Genomic DNA, 16,944 nt, shown 5'->3' with positions numbered 1-16,944 from the left:
ATAGCACATATTGATTGACCAACGGTTGGCTTTTAATCGGAAGCATCGGCGTTGGGGAAACAATGTTGGACCGACATTGTTAAAATGCTACAATTCGATGAATCGTTAGATATACTTTTTTTTTATTTATTTAATACGAATTAAAAGGCATTGTTGTGTTTTTTTTACAAATTTGAACTGTTTTGAAATAGTCTACAGTATTTTTAACTATTTTTAGTGTATATTATTAATCGATTGACAACGCAATACCAACCGTTTGTTAAACGACATTTAGCCGACATTGGATCATTGTTTGATAATCGATGTGCAACGAAGACAGAGTGATATGCTTACAGCGGCGCTGTGAGCGGACCGGGCGCGCCGGGCGCGCAGTCAAGAAACGAAGATCGCGTGTTTTATGTTTTATTGGTGCTCGTGCTCGATCGTGTCAGTGCGTTGTATTGCGTTTTATTAGATAAACGTGCCGTATTGCACTGTGTCAAGAAGTATATATAAGAGCCAACTTAAGAAGAAGAAGCGTTTTAGATTATTCAGACTAGGACACAGACGTTTAATAATTAAAATAAAAAAAGAAGAGTCGTGCTCTTGCTTTTAATTGGATTGCAGGTGAGTAACTTTTTTATTTGTTTATATAAAAAAATTTATGATATTTACTGACAGTGATATGATATTTCTTTGACTTTTCTGAAGTACTTTATACGGCAAAATTATGATAATCCTTAATTGTAAGGCAAAACATGATATATTTGCACAGTTCACGCGATAAATATATATTGCCTATATCATTGATCATTGCATGGTTAATGTAATCAAATTCTGGTAATTGAATTATAAAAATAGGATGAAATTGGAAACACTTCCATATAGTACCTCTTTTCTCGAGACTGATATACATTACACATTCATATTTTTTATTAATATTATTTCTATGTTCTTTTCTATGTTCTAATCTTTTCTTTAGCAATTTCTGATATATGTGTCATTGTCCTATGTATTATCCTATGTATCATTATGTGAATATTTATTAATATTATTTCTAGGTTCTTTTCTATGTTCTAATCTTTTCTTTGGCAATTTCTAATATGTGTGTCATTGTTATAGTCTTATGTATTATATCCTATGTATCATTATGTGAATATGATGCATATTCATAATTAATATCACGTAATTTTTAATTAATTACGTATTTTTATTATAGATAAAAATGGCACAGAGAGCCCGGAAGTATAGAGAAGTTAGGAAAAGGGTAAAAGCCCATATGAAAGAATTTTTGAAGGAATTGACTGATAATAATAATGAAAATATAAATGACAATAATTATGATAATAATATAAATGAAAATAATTGTCATTTATATGAAGATAGTTTGAATGATTCAAAAAGTAGTGATTGTGATTATATTAATGACTATTGTGAAGATTGTGATAGTAATTTTGATAATGAGTCTGCATCATCTTCAGATGACAATATGTCACAAAGTAGCAGTGATATATCTGTAAATAGTAAAATACAAAAATGGTGTATAGAAGAAAATATTAAGCATTCATCAATAAATAAGTTATTAAAAATTCTGAAAGGGTACACAAATATTGAAAACCTTCCCAGAAATGCACGTACTCTATTAAAAACAAGTAGACAAGCACTTGTAAAAAAATTAGGTAGTAGTGGTGTTTTGCATTATATCGGCATCACTCCCAATTTACAAATGAAGCATAAATATTATGGCGATACTATTCAATTGACTTTCAATGTTGATGGAATACCTATATATAAAAGTTCCTCAAAGCAATTTTGGCCAATACTTTGCTATGTTATTGATAAACGATATTAGTATGAGCCATTTTTAGTTTCTTTGTTTCTTGGTGAAAGTAAATCAGAACCAATTACTGGTTATTTTGAAAATTTTGTACCAGAACGCAAAGAACTATGTGAAAATGGATTTTTCCATGACAGAAGTCAAATGCAATTTAAAGTTGCAATCAGAGCTTTTATCTGTGACACTCCAGCACGTTGTATGATCAAATGTTGCAAGTTATTTAATGCATATTCAGGATGTGACCGATGTGAACAAGGTGTATGTATACTAAAAAAAAAGAAAGTAGTAGTATAGATATATTTATTGACTCTCCTCAGGGTTGCAAGGCGTTTTGTAGGGACGTTCCCAACCCTTTACATACATTCACTTAACCTACCTTAGCCTATCTTACATTTAACCTTACATACTAATCGCCCTGTCTATCTTTACACACACACACACACACGCTCGCAAGTTCCCTATCTCTGTGGACTTCCGTTTCCGTTTACAAACTCTTCACTCATCCTCTTTCTTTCATTCACTCCTCCCCTCCCCTACCTCCCACTCCCCTCCACCACCTCCTCCCTCCCTTACTCTCTCTAATTTCCTCAGCCATCTCTCCCCCTTCCTTTCTTCCCCCAATACCTCCCCCACCGCTTCCTGCCATGATCTCCCTCCCCCCCAATCTGCACAATCTTCCCACACATGTTCCCACGTCTCCTCCCCCCTCCACACACCCTGCACACTCTACTCTCCTCCGCCATCCAATGTTTCACCCTCCTCATACCACCCCCCCCAGCCTGTATCTAGCCACCCTCTGCCACCTATTTTCTCCCCAGTTCTTTTTTAAGTACTCCGGTATCCCCTTCCCTTTTATTATGCCATACCACTTGTTAAATTTTGCCTTCTCTATCTCCTTCCACCTCTCTTCTCTTTGCATTCTCTTTTCTCTCTCAAGCACGTCCTCCCCCTTCCACATCCCCTCCTCCCTCAGCTCCTCCACCTCCTCTATCTTCCAGCTCCTGCTCTCCGCCGCTTCTTTTCTCTCCTCCTCCCAACCCCCCTGCTCACCCCTCTTTTCGCCCTCCTCTTTACCTCCTCCCAGCACTCCCTTGCCAGCTCCCCTCCCTTTCCTTCCTCTAATTTTTTCTCATACCCCCATGCTCTCATAACCGCCCTTCCTCTTAGTTTCTCCCTTTGTAACTCCTCCCTAATCATATATCCCGGTATACATCTTTCCACTCCCAACACCCACCTTAAATATCTTTCTTGTAATCTCTCTATTTCCCCTCTTTCCCTCCACCCCCATATTTCCACTCCGTAACTTATCACCGTCCATATCAGCTTATCAAACAACCATATTCTCCTACCCCAATCCCCCCCAAACCTCCTCTTTCCGATCCCCCATACTTGTCCCAGCAACGCCGCCCCTCTCCTCGTCCTCTCTTTTACATGTTCATCTTGCCTCCCATTACATTTTACTATATATCCCAAGTAGCAGAATTTTCTCACCTCCTCAATTATCCTACCCTTCCACCTCCAACTCACCTTTTTCCATCTTTCTCCCCCTTTTCTGCATCTCATTACCTTCGTTTGTTTTACTGTTCAATACCAATCCCTTTCTGTCTAAATACCCCTCCAGTTTTCCCATCATTCCTTTCATATCTTCCTCATTCTCCGCCAACATCGCTATATCATCTGCATAAGCCAGTGTATATATCTTTCTCCCTCCCAGCTTTATTCCACCCCAGCCCCCTCTTTTTAGTTCATCGTCAATGTCCGCCAGCAGCAAGGTGAACAGAATCGGACTTAACGGACACCCTTGTCTGACTCCCCTTCCTGTCCAAAATCTCTCTCCCATCTCCTCCCCCACCCTTACTCTGCATATCGTCTCCCCCAGCAGTTCTTTACACCTCTTCACCAAGCCCTCCCTTACTCCCCTTTTTCTCATGGCTTCCACTAGAATCCTCCTGTCCACCGAGTCAAAAGCTGCTTTTAAGTCCACGAACATCACCACCATTTTCCCTTTCTTTCCATTTACTTGCCTGTTTATCAGGTAATTCAGTACGTAAATGTTGTCCGTGGTCCCAACCCCTCTTCTAAACCCTGTCTGACTCGGTGGCAGCAAGCCCTTCTCTTCAACCTTCTTCCTCAACCTTTCCGCCAGCACGGCAGCATACACTTTGTATGCCGTTTGTGCTAACGTCACCCCTCTGTAGTCCCCCACTCTCTCCCCCTCCCCCTTTTTTCCTATAGGCACTATAATTCCCTCCCTCCAATCTTCCGGCCACCCCTCTCCTTTTCACACTCTATTGCACACTTCCCATAGCCATTCCTTCACTACCTCCCCTCCAAACTTCCAAACCTCATTTGGAATTTCATCACTTCCCAACGCTTTCCTCTCTCTAAGCTTCCTCACTACCTCCCACACCTCTTCTCTCCTTATCTCCTCTTCCTCCTCCTCCTCCTCCTCCCTCCTCTCCCCTCTTCTTGTTCCCATCACCACCCTCCCATTCACTCCTCCCAACAGCTCTTTAAAGTACCCATCCCATTCTTGCATACTAATTCCCTCATTCACCCTCCTTCTCCTCTTTCTCTCCCTGTTTACCACCTTCCATACCTGCCCCTCCGTCCTGACCTCCTTTACTTCCGCTTCCCATTTCTCCACTTCTCTTTTTTTCTTCCTTTCAGATAGCTTCTTGTATCGCTGTTTTTCCTCCCTGTAACTGTCCCCCTCTCCTCCTTCCCTTCTCCATTTCCTTAACATGTTGCCAACTCTTTTTTTTCCCTCCCTACATTCCTCATCCCACCAGCCCCTTCCTCCGCTTTTTTTGCCCCTCCCATTCACTTCCCTTAATACCTCTTTTATCCTCCCCTTCAACCCCTGCCACTCTTCCTCCACTCCCCCTCCTCGAGCTTGCCTGTCCCCCATTAACTCTCTAAATTTTTTTCTGCCCTCTTCTGACCAGTCTCCTCTCCCACTTCCGCTCCTTCCCCTTTCCCCTTATCCATACCTTCCTCCCACCCTTCCACCCACGCCGTCACTGGCTGATGGTCTGAATCGACCTTCTCTTCTACCACCACCCGTTCTACCCTTTCCCTTGTCCTCCTGTCCCCTAACACGTAGTCAATCACTGACTCCTCTCTTCCCCCTGTATACGTCCATTCTCCTTCCTCATCACCTCTTATTCCTCCGTTAAAAATCGCCTACCTACGTTCCCCCAGGAATCTACACAGCTTTTTTCCCTCCCCATTTACTTTGCTATCCTTCGATCTCCTCTCTCCTTCCCCCATCTCTTCTTCTCCCTCTTCTACGAACCCTCCTTCCTTTCCGGTCCTTGCGTTAAAATCCCTTCCTATCAGCACTCTCACTCCCCTCTCAATCTCCTCCACCCATTCTTTCAGGTCTTCCAACTTCCGGTCCATATCCTTATTTATATATACTCCCACTACCCTCCACCACTCTTTTCCAAGTTTCACTTTTATCGATACTATCCTTTCTTTATCTTTTTTCGTCTTCTCTCTTTCCATCTTGATCCCTGCCCTCACCCCTACTATCATTCCTCCTATCGCCCTTCCCTTCCGGCTCTTCCTCCCTGCTCTCTGCACTTCCCATACGTAGCCTCTTGGCATTTTTTCTTTTATCCTTTCCCACCCCTTACCGTCCACCCACGTTTCGCATAACACCATTACGTCCCAATCCTCCAGCCTTTTCCAAAACTCTTTATCTTTATTTGTTAGCCACATTCCAAAAGGCCACCTTATAAATACTACTTCCCTCCCCTCTCCCTCTCCTCTCTCTCTCCTCTCCCTCTTCCTCTCCCACTCTTCCACCCAGTTCCTCTCTCTTATCCTTCTCAATTTCTGCTCCTCTTTCTTCCCCGCTACCCGTTCCCTCACCCTCCTCTACTCCCCCTGCCTTTGCTCTTTCTCTCTTTCACTTTCTTTTCCCCTCCCTTGCCCTTCCTCCCAGCACCTCTCTCTGCCATTCCTAAGCACACCTCTTACCTCATCCCACACCCACCATTCCCCCTCTATCCATACCCTTCCCATCCCTATCCGTACCTTTTTACCCTCTCCTCTTGCCTTCCATGCCACTTGGTTTATCTTCCATTTTATCCTTCTTTCCTCCCATGTCAAATCTTCGTCTATCCACGTATTTTCGCCTCTCAGTTTCCACTTATTTCTCATTATTTTTGCCTTCTCTTCTTCACTTCCCACTTTCACTACTGCCATACCCCCCTTCTCTCTTCTCCCCGCCTTTATTTTTCTAATCTCCTCTATCTTCACCTCCACGCCTAACTTTTTCATCACCTCCGCCACTCCCTCCTTTATTCCTCCCGCATCTTCCTTCACTCCTTTTATCAGAATGTTTCTTCTCCTTTCTCCCCTCTCCTTTACTTCGTACCTCCTTTCCAGCCTTTCCACCCTCTCCTTCCAATCAGCCTCTCCCCTCCCCTCCTCCCTCGACCCTCCTCCGCTTTCCTCTCTACCTCTTTCTCCCCCAAGACCTCCTCTCTTTCCTCCATCTGCATCCCCTCCAGCTTTCGTTCCATGTTCTCTATTCTTTTCTGGAGCTCTCCTCTCTCCCTTTTCCACATCTCCTCTCTCTCTTTCAATTCGCTTTTTATCTTCTTTACTTCTTCCATCATTGCCTCCTTTTGTCCCTTCGCCACCTCTCTTATCTCCTCTCTCACTCCTCTTAACCCCTCCCTCATCTCCTCTCTTATTCCTCTCAACAACCCCTTCACATCCATATCCTCTCCCCCTGCCCCCCCCTGGTGGCGTTCTCACCGTCTTGTTGCTTCTCTTCGAGAAGTCTTCGTTCTCTTCCCCCCCCGCGCCATCTTCCTTCTCTATTTTATCCCTCTTCCTCTTAAACAGCTCGTCTATACTCCTTTTCCTCTTAGAAAGCTCATCTAGATTCCCCGTACTTCCGCGTCTCTCTTTCCCAAACCTATCCGCAAAATGCGCCATCTATCCTCTACTCTACGGCCGTACTACTTCCCTGCGTTATCCCGAAATCCCCAGAATTCCCTAGCCTTTCACTCTCGCGCTCTCTATCCTTCCCCTTCTACGCTCGTCTCTCTAACCTCAACCTTCCCAATTCTCTTCCTCCTCCACGGACTCTCCTCCCTTATCCTCCGCGCTGCCTCCACTCTCACACCTTCCCTTTCCCTCACCGAGCTCACCTCTCACTCGCCACGCTCTCTCACTTGCTCTATTTCTCACACTTGTACTTCGCTTTTCGCTCGCAAAAATCGCCAACTCACACCTAACCAACCGGAAACGGAAGTCCAAGAAAGTAGTAGTATTATATTTCGAAAAAAACGTAAGTAACAAGTGGTAGATCTTTATATCTCAAAAAATCTCGAAAAAATCTAAGCAGTAGTATCTTTATTTCCGAAAAATTATAACCCAAGTGATACACGTCACAAAATTATGTTACCTTATCAAAAAGAAGAGTCGCGCTTCAAGTAATCTATTACAATTACAAAAAAGAAATGATATCTCTTTAAATTAGAGCGCCAATTACAGAGAGAACATGTATATTGCCTCAAAAAATAATTGTTGCACTACTTTGAAAAATCTTTACATTGTGTCAATTAGAAAAGAATGTATGATAACAATTTTATAAGATTAAAAAATTTTATTCAAATTTAACAAGGGAATACAAGATATTTAAATACAAAGTTTACATGTGTATTTTTTAATGGTCACAAAGAATTACAGAGGTAACAGTACAAAATACAAATATTTTATTAAAATATTTAATTCAACGAGGGAATACAATTTGTATTTAAATATAAAATTTATATATGTATTTTTTAATAGAATAAAAAATTTAATCACAAAGAATTACAGAGGTAACAGTACAAAATATATTAAAAATATTTTATTAAAATATACATAAATTTTTCTTGTAAAAAAACTTAGTACTCCGCGTGTACTTGGCGCGAGATACTACCGTGTCTCTTGATCATAGAATGACATTTCCATTACAAGATGCACCATTACGTACTGATGAAAGTTTTGCTTCAATGTCAGATCCAGATCACCATAAGTCAATATCTCCTCTGTCAGAATTAAATATGGGGTTAATTTCTCAAATTCCTTTGGATTACATGCATTTGCTACCACTTGGATGCATGCGTAGGATTCTAATGATGTTATTAAAAGGAGATCTACGTGTTAGATTATCAGCTTATTCTATTGAATGCATTTCCAATGAATTAATTGCTCAGAGAAAACATTTTCCAATTGAGTTTCAAAGGAAACCACGTAGCTTAAAGGAAATTGCACATTGGAAAGCTTCAGAATTTCGGCAGTTCCTCTTGTATTCCGGGATAGTTGTTTTAAATAACAATGTTCCTTCCGCAATTTATAAACATTTCTTGTTACTATATGTAGCTTCTACTATTTTATGTAGTACAAATCTAATTGTAAATTATCTTGATTTTGCTTCCGATTTATTAAGATCCTTTGTTAATCACTGGTCTAAATTATATGGTGCTGACACAGTTGTTTATAATATTCATTGTTTAACTCATTTAACAGTTGATGCAAAGAAATATGGCATTCTTGACACATTTAATGCTTTCCCTTTTGAGTCTTTTTTTTTAAGTTAAAAAGACTTTTGAGAACTTCTAGTCAACCATTACAGCAAATAGTGAAAAGGCTGTCAGGAAGTTCACATGTATTAGCCACAGAAAACAAAAAACCATTAAATGATTATACAACAGATAAAAAATTTCGCTATCATGTTGTAGTAAATTCAAGTCATTCCGATGGACCTCTAATTAATTTTCCTTGTCATGTACAACAATTCAAGAAGGTAAAAAGCACTGCTTTTATTTTATCAACGTTTTCCGGGAATAACTGTGTCACCATAAAAGACAATAATATTGTAGTAATTTACAATTTTGTGAAATTGAGTAAGGATATATATATTATTGGATTAAAATATCTGCAAATAGAAGATATGTACAGTTATCCGTGTCCTTCGTCACTTTTGAAAATATTTAAAGTTTTATCTCTATCCAAAAACTATGAAGCTTGGAATATCAGTTCTGTTTTCTGTAAAAGTGTTCTTTTGAAACAGTCTCTTTTTTCGGTATGTATTTCTCTTCTGCATACACCATGATAGAAGAAAGTATATACTAAGATTAGAGATTGTTCTTATTATAATATCTAATACAATTATGTAATATTTTATGTTTTCTTTTTATTTATAGATAAGAATGTTTTCTGTAGTGGATTTTCCTGAAGAAGAAACTTGTGAAGTGATACCAACTTCCTGGTTGACTGATGGAAATCATAAAACTTTTTATCCTCAATATAAAGGAACTCGATTTTGGAAAGCAGTTACAACTTTCGAAACACCAAAATCATATTGGAAGACACATTCATGTTGAGTTTTGTATCAAACAGGTAAATATATTTTTGAATAGACTTTTAATATTGACTGTTAACATAATTTTTAAAATTAAAATTTGATTTTTATTTTATTATCTCTTTTCTCACAAAAATTAAAAATTCTGTTTGATACGAAATTAATTAGTATAATTTGCAGATTTGTTAGCAAAAGCTAAATCAAAAAGAGATGGATATCAGTATTTAGATACTGATGAAATTCAAACAGGCACGGAGGTGCCTGATGAGGTAATCGCCGAGAACCAATTAAAGAAAAGAAAACGCTTTCCAAATCAACGTTATGCTGATGTATCCAAATTAGCTAATGTATCTGCATCTGAAAGATCATCTAATGAAGCATCTTCATCTAGTGAAACTGATTATGAGATAGATAGAAATCGGAATTCTATTTCAAAGAATAAAAAGAAAAGCAAACTTTTACCTGAACCAGATCCTATTCAGTTACCGCATAATAATATCCAAAGTAAGTAACATAAAACAAATATTTTTATGTTTTTAGTAAATTATATAATTTTTTGATAGTTTTTTTTTTACTTATGTTTATAGATAAAGAAATGAGTTCGCATTCTTCTGTACTTACTAAGTCAGCGGCAAGATGAGTAGCAACAGCGCGTCACAATCGCGAGCAAGTATAAGTTTATCTGAAGGTAAAATAAGCTTTTATACTATCATGGAAAAATCAATACTGACTATTACAAACATTAAATTGCTGATAATTAAACATGCTTTCAGGTCAATTCAAGAACTTAGTTATTACATTAGAAGATATTAAATTTGACATAAGCAGCATAAAAAAGGACATCAATTGTATAAAAAAAAAAAACTGCTCAGTGACAACGTTGCAGAGGAAAAGTTACCTGAGGAAACAGAGACTCTTATACCTGCCTTGTCATTGAGGAATCTGTCAAGTTTCAATGAATTTTTGAAACAAAAATCTATTTTTGAACTTTACGTAAGCAAATTATATATGTGTTAATTTGTTTTCTTTTTTAAAATTGTAAAAACTTTGTTTTGTTTTTCCAAAACTGTTCGTATTTTGTTATAAAAAAATACTTGTTATTCATAAAATGTCTTCAAAAAAAATTATTCAAAAAATTAAGGTTATTTTATTTTTGTTCTCAGGTTAATCATTTTCGCCGCCTTGGAGGAACTTCGCAAGCGGATCACACGCGGAGGATTCTCAGACGGATTATCCATAATGAATTAGCACAAAAATTAAACTGGGCAGAAAGAGGAGCCAAAACAAGTCTTCAATCTTTTGATGCCATATGCAAACTCATCCTTAGTAAGTCTATAATTGCAAGTATTCTTTAACATAAATTGTAATGCAATTTTCATATTGTAAAATTGAGTTTTTTTATACTTCATAGAATTGCAAGCACTAATCAAGAAACATCTTATAAAATACCCGAAGAAACAATTAAATCTTGATGGTTACGTTATGCAATGGATTGAGATGGTGGTCGAAACAAAAGGAAGGAAACTATAAATAACAACCAGACTGATGAAGCACAATCAGAAAGTTATACGAGTTAAGAATTAAATTTTTTAATGTTTTCTCTTTCTATGAAAAAATTACTTTTTTTTATTTGATTTTTGATTTGCCATAAATCATGGAAAATGGATTACTTTTTACAGATATTAAATTACTTTATATTAAATTACTTTGAGGATATCAATTAAGATATTTCTTACTTTGCTCTTGATAAAAATGATACATTTTGCTGCTTTCTTTTATTGTGCACAATATAGTTTGTTTACTCTGTGACATTATTATTTACTGTTAGAAACATTAATATTGCTAGTTAGTATAATATATCAATTGCATTTGAGACTAATATTGTTAGTTTTTTTTTTTAGATAATTTATAATTGTGCAATTTTGTAAAAGTTTCTGCTAAACTTTAGAAGTTAAATATTGTTCGTAACGTTTTGTTTAGAAAAATGAAGACTGACCTTAACATATAATATAGTATAACAATAGTTTTATATCGATATAACAAACAATATTTTATACCAAATTATATTACAACACTAATACAAATTATATTGTTTTCTTCATATTTATTTTAAATTGTGTGTGTGTACTATTCAGTCTTAGAATTAAAATATTTAATTGTGTAACTGTTCATTTTATTGCGTGTACTATATGTATTATATAATAAAGATAATTTTATATCCGAATTTTAGACATGTTAATTTTATTATATTATAGAAATTTATTTACTTTTATATACATTCGCTGCTTATAATCTTTACATTTTTAAGGTTTAATTAATATCGACAATTTCTAATTAATAAATATACGATGTTTAACTAATATTATTTTTAATAATATTTGTAAATCTAAAAAATAAAGTAGACGTCAATACATGTATGATGCATTTTATACTTATAGCTGTTGTATTTACTAATTACATGTTATTTATACATTATAATCTTATTAAAAATTATATAAATTATATAATATAATTATATATATATATATATATATATATATATATATATAATTACATAAATTTTAACTCATTTCTACAAGAATTTCTAGAACTGTATAAATAACATGTAATTAGTAATACAACAGATATAAGTATTAAATGTATTAACGTCCATTTTATTTTTTAGATTTACTAATATTATTAAAAATAATTAAACATCGTATACTTATTAATGCACCGGATGCACCCAATGTTGGTCCATTATCATTTAGGAACGTTGGGCCAAAATCTAGAATTTAAATAGTCGACATATGTTCAATATTGGGCCAATGTTTTTGTGCGATTTGATTATTTTTAAATCGTTGGTACAATGTTGGCTAAATGTAACATCCAATATTTCACCAATCATTGGCCGTCGGTGAACCAGCGTGACGCCACCAACATCGGTCCATTGTTATTTTGGAACGTCGGGCCGACATAATATAAGTTGGGCAATCAACATAGATCCAATATCAGACCAATGTTTATGTGCTATGAACCTGAATTTAAAAAAAAATCAAAAATTAAAAATTCAGGACCATTTTGAAAAAAACGATACCTTTAAATCGGGAAAAAGACGGCCGCGTTTACTTGACCCTCCCCTCTTAAGTAGCACTTAATTAGTACTAAATTATAGTGTACTTGTTTTTTATGTCGGACCATTTTCTGATATAGGGGGGTTCAGCTTAATGGCAAGCTGGACCCCCCATTTTTTACGCGATTTTCTGCTAAACGGTTCGAGCACCAAAATTCGGACTAGGGCACTTAATTAGCACCTAAATAGCACAAAATTTTTTACCTAGTGCGAACTTGATTTGCGCTGGTGGAGGGTCCAGCTTAATAGAGGTCCATTTCTGCGCTCGCCGCAGTGACTACTGTCAAAATGCATTCTGCGTTTAGCGCTGTTTATAATGTGCAAATAAAATATACGCTTGCTCATCTATTTAAATTAGTGTCATCTTGTGCACTGTGTTCATACAAGAATTCGTACAAATGGAGTAAATTGCTACCTATATGTGCACATGGGTACATTTATATCTTACCGTTTAGAGTAGGTACAAAAATCTATATATTCTCTAATATGGGTAGATATATGATTGCAACCCGTCTGTAATACAGCAGCGTGTTTATAATCCAGTAAGTAAATTAATAGTAAATTGTTGCCAATTTGGCATTAAACTCACTCACTTACAAAGAACTTTGCCCATCATTTATACAAGGGTTTTGGCCTTTCGCGTCTAGTAACGAGACTTAAAATGAAAGGTTATTGTTAGAGAATCAAAATATTTATGTATAAACATAATCCTTTATTGTAAGTTAATACCGTTCAGAGATACACTCTTTGAAAAATTAGAAAAATGTACGAAATGGCTTTGTTTTATTCGATTTTTCGACGTCTTAAGCATCTGCCTGTGATTACGGATAATAAACTATTTTAACATATCAATTAAAGTACTTTATACAAATAAATTTGTAGTACTGATCCAGCTAATTGCAAGTTTCTGGATGTGAGTCAGGGATATTCAAAATAATTGATTGTATTTATTACCACCATCTATCACCACGGAGAAATGTCCTGTGGATGCCGAGAAATCGAATGAAAGAAAGCTATATAGTATATTTTTCTAATGTTTCAGAGAGTGTATATATCTCTAAACAATGTCGACTTAGAGGATTATGTCTGTAAAATATTCTGATCCTCTAACAATAATTTTTTATTTTAGCAAAATCTCGTTGTTAGACGCAAGGATTCTAAAATAGATAGGGTTCTTTGTGGCAAATCCAATTATCAATAAAGTGAAACGTGATGTAAAATAATGTAAAATCTCATAAAGTGAGAGAATGTAAATGTAATGTTTTATTATAAAATAACAATAAATATTTTAAAATTAAAAAATTTTCCAATACTCATCTTCCCGATAAATCATGTAATGGTCATCACCTGCGATAATGTTTAAAACTTCCAAAGAACTTTGTTCCCAATTGCAAATAACACTTGATATAATACTAAAAAGCAACGTATACATTAAAATATGTTTAACGCATTACATTTGTTTTGTTTTTTCACTTAACTTTTGCATATACTTACAATAATAGATAGTAAAAACAGTAAAAATAATCAATAACTCAATAACATAAATGTTTTGTCGTTTATAGATCTTTACAAGTTCGAATTCCATTTCAACGATGACAAAATCTTTTCTTGTTCATATTTTTTATTGTTTTTATCGTATATCGACTGATATCTTTTGGGAGATCGTATCTCAAAAACTGTCACTGTATGTACAAGATTCGTAAATTTTTGTTTTGTTGATAAGCAACAAACAATATATAAGATAGTTTGCTTTACTGTTCAAAAGTATAGTGATTTGGAATTAAAATACAGCTTTATTGTTTAATTTGATATTATTCGTGGGAAACAAACGCAAAAACGCAATTTTTATAGATACAACGCACTTCAAAATTGTAATCAAATGAACAAGATACGACATATTTATTTTTAAATAACATTTATTATTGTCATTTAAAAATAAATATGTCGTATCTTGTTCATTTGATTATAATTTTGAAGTGCAAAGTCGTATCTACATATACGAGAAAATACGAGAAAATTTCGACAACTATAATAATTTATTTTTGGTAATCTATTTTAAGATAGGATGTAGACACTTACAAGGGGACCTTCAGGCTAACGGTTTTTTGTTTTTTTTCGTACTTACTGTACTTGAGGGTCATCACGCGGACATCAATTTCCCAAAGTATTAAGGCGCGCTTTTCAAAAAAACTCGAGAAAATCGACTTTGAAGAATTCCGAGCGCGCTATGTATATACACAGAATTTTAATTTTAATGTAAAATTTATCAAATCTATGCTAATTAATATTTAATTGTTTTCAATTTTGTTTTCAATGAAAAACTTACATCGTCTTATTTTGAATATTGGTACAAAAATGAAAAACGTCAGGTAGGAAATAAAATGGTTTTATATTTTTGAAAATTACGAGAAAATACAGCGCAAAAATGATATTAATAAAAATATTGTTTAATTTTTAAAAGTAAATTATATGATATAAAATATATAGTTTAAAATATATTGTATACAGTCGTTTTACACGTCAATATTGCACGAACCAGGATGATAATCATCGTAAAAGCAAGGGAAACAATAAGTTTCACGGCATCTAGCACACCGTACAAACGCAGATATTTTACAGGCGCAAGGTTTTTTTCAAATGTTTATTGGAAAACATACTTTATTGACGTTCATAAAAATGTCTCTGTCATCACAAAGGTTTGAAGCGAATCGCCACGCGTATCGAATCATGTTTTTAAAGATTGGAGAGAACAGCTGGTGATGTACAATAGATTGAATTTTAATGCAATTTTCTCGAGAATTAATTAAAATGCCTGTAAAATATCTGCCTGTAAAATATCTGCGTTCGTACGGTGTGCTAGATGCCGTAAAACTTACTGTTTCCCTTGCTTTTACGATGAATATCATCCTGATTCGTGCAATATTGACGTGTAAAACGACTGTATACAATATATTTTAAACTATATATTTCATATCATATAATTCACTTTTAAAAATTAAACAATATTTTTATTAATATCATTTTTGCGCTGTATTTTCTCGTAATTTTCAAAAATATAAAGCCATTTTATTTCCTACCTGACGTTTTTTATTTTTGTACCAATATTCAAAATAAGAAGGTGTAAATTTTTCATTGAAAACGAAATTGAAAACGATTAAATATTAATTAACATGAATTTGATAAATTTTACATTAAAATTAAAATTCTGTGTACATAGCGCGCTCGGAATTCTTCAAAGTCGATTTTCTCGAGTTTTTCTGAAAAGCGCGCCTTAATACTTTGGGAAATTGATGTCCGAATGATAACTCTCAAGTACAGTAAGTACGAAAAAAAACAAAAAAACCGTTAGCCTGAAAGTCCCCTTGTTAGCTTATTCAAGGTTGCCTGACTGATCGTTTAAGCAGAAAAATAAAAATTATAATCAATAATTTTATAAACTACCAGCTGGTTACCCGGGCTTCGCCCGGGAGTCGTTTTTCTTCAAACGACTTTATTTGTGTTTCAATATCCTTAATCGAAAAAAATTCCTTTATCAGTTCGGATACCGATTCCCAAAAAGATCGGTAACGAAAAACTATACATTCCATAGCACTCCTCGGAAAATTCTACCCCTATTTTATATACTTTTGGTAAAAATTCGGTCGAATAGTTTAAGAGTGTATAAAGAACAGACATACATGCAGACATTTTATTTTATATATATAGATAAATTAAAAATATTTTTGTAACATTCTTTGCAGTGTGTGTGGAGATGCAGGGTATAATATCGGTATTGTTAAATTGATTAGCAATTTAATTATGTGATTGATGTACGTTTCAGTTTCAGACTGCGTTTCAAGATTGAAAGTACGGCGCGTGTAGTTGACGAAGCAAAAGAATATATTTTTAAATTTCACACAAAAAATTGTTACTATATATATAGGTGAACAAAGTTCAGGCTGACCGTATTTGGCAGTTTAACTTGATGAAAATATTAATTTTATGAAATTACCAAAGAAATTACATAAATGTTTATTTGAAATTTTAATTGATATACAAACAAAACTTTCCTACACGGTATAAATAATAAATATAATTAATTGAATAAGTTTATTAAACGAGCATCGCATGAAGCGGACCAGGAGGAGGGATCGGAGGGAAGACACTAGAAGGGAGGGGGTAATAGTAGTGGTGTAAGGTCGCCCAAAGGTCAGGTTTCGAATAGAATTAAAATATGTAAAGTATATCCTTTATTTGTTCTTAAAAGAAATTTCTTATGTCATTTATGATTAAAAACATATAATTGATGCACGATTATTATTAACACCGAGATTAACACTGAATCTATTGCGTCAAATTGTTGCAACTATACATATACATATACTATTCAGAGAATTTGTAAATTATTTTTTAATTATATATTCGAAATTAAAGGTTTTTTTTTAATAACCGCAATATTAATCAGATGGCAAAGTTAATTAAAAATAGCGGATATTAAAAATAAAAATGATAGAATTTTTACATTCGTATCTTACACAATTGGAGATCGATTTTATCAATGATACTTTTGACATCCAGCCGCTATATATGGCTCCGACATTTTGAATTTATCAACTGAATTTAACATCAGATTAATATTTAGCAACCTAAAAAACTCTTAAGTTT

The 16,944-nt window shown here is 34.9% G+C and overlaps 1 long non-coding RNA gene across 3 annotated transcripts; it reads left to right on the top strand.

Moving 5' to 3' along the window:
* The first annotated feature begins 369 nt into the window (after nucleotides 1–369).
* On the top strand, nucleotides 370–11,389 carry LOC143908249 (uncharacterized). 3 transcript variants are annotated; one of them, XR_013260086.1, is made up of 7 exons: nucleotides 370–606; nucleotides 9,031–9,226; nucleotides 9,369–9,692; nucleotides 9,776–9,876; nucleotides 9,962–10,181; nucleotides 10,352–10,514; nucleotides 10,609–11,389. It is a non-coding gene; the product is annotated as an uncharacterized LOC143908249 (long non-coding RNA). The 3 variants fall into 3 exon arrangements; XR_013260084.1 differs by having other exon boundaries at nucleotides 371–606; nucleotides 10,600–11,387; XR_013260085.1 differs by lacking the exon at nucleotides 370–606 and adding an exon at nucleotides 4,054–7,948 and having other exon boundaries at nucleotides 9,050–9,226; nucleotides 10,600–11,388.
* Nucleotides 11,390–16,944: the final 5,555 nt, after the last annotated feature.

Source organism: Temnothorax americanus, unplaced genomic scaffold, assembly GCF_048541705.1.
Source record: "Temnothorax americanus isolate GAGA-0224 unplaced genomic scaffold, ASM4854170v1 Scaffold90, whole genome shotgun sequence".
Lineage (NCBI taxonomy): Eukaryota > Metazoa > Arthropoda > Insecta > Hymenoptera > Formicidae > Temnothorax > Temnothorax americanus.
This window is presented reverse-complemented; position numbering and strand designations above follow the sequence as displayed.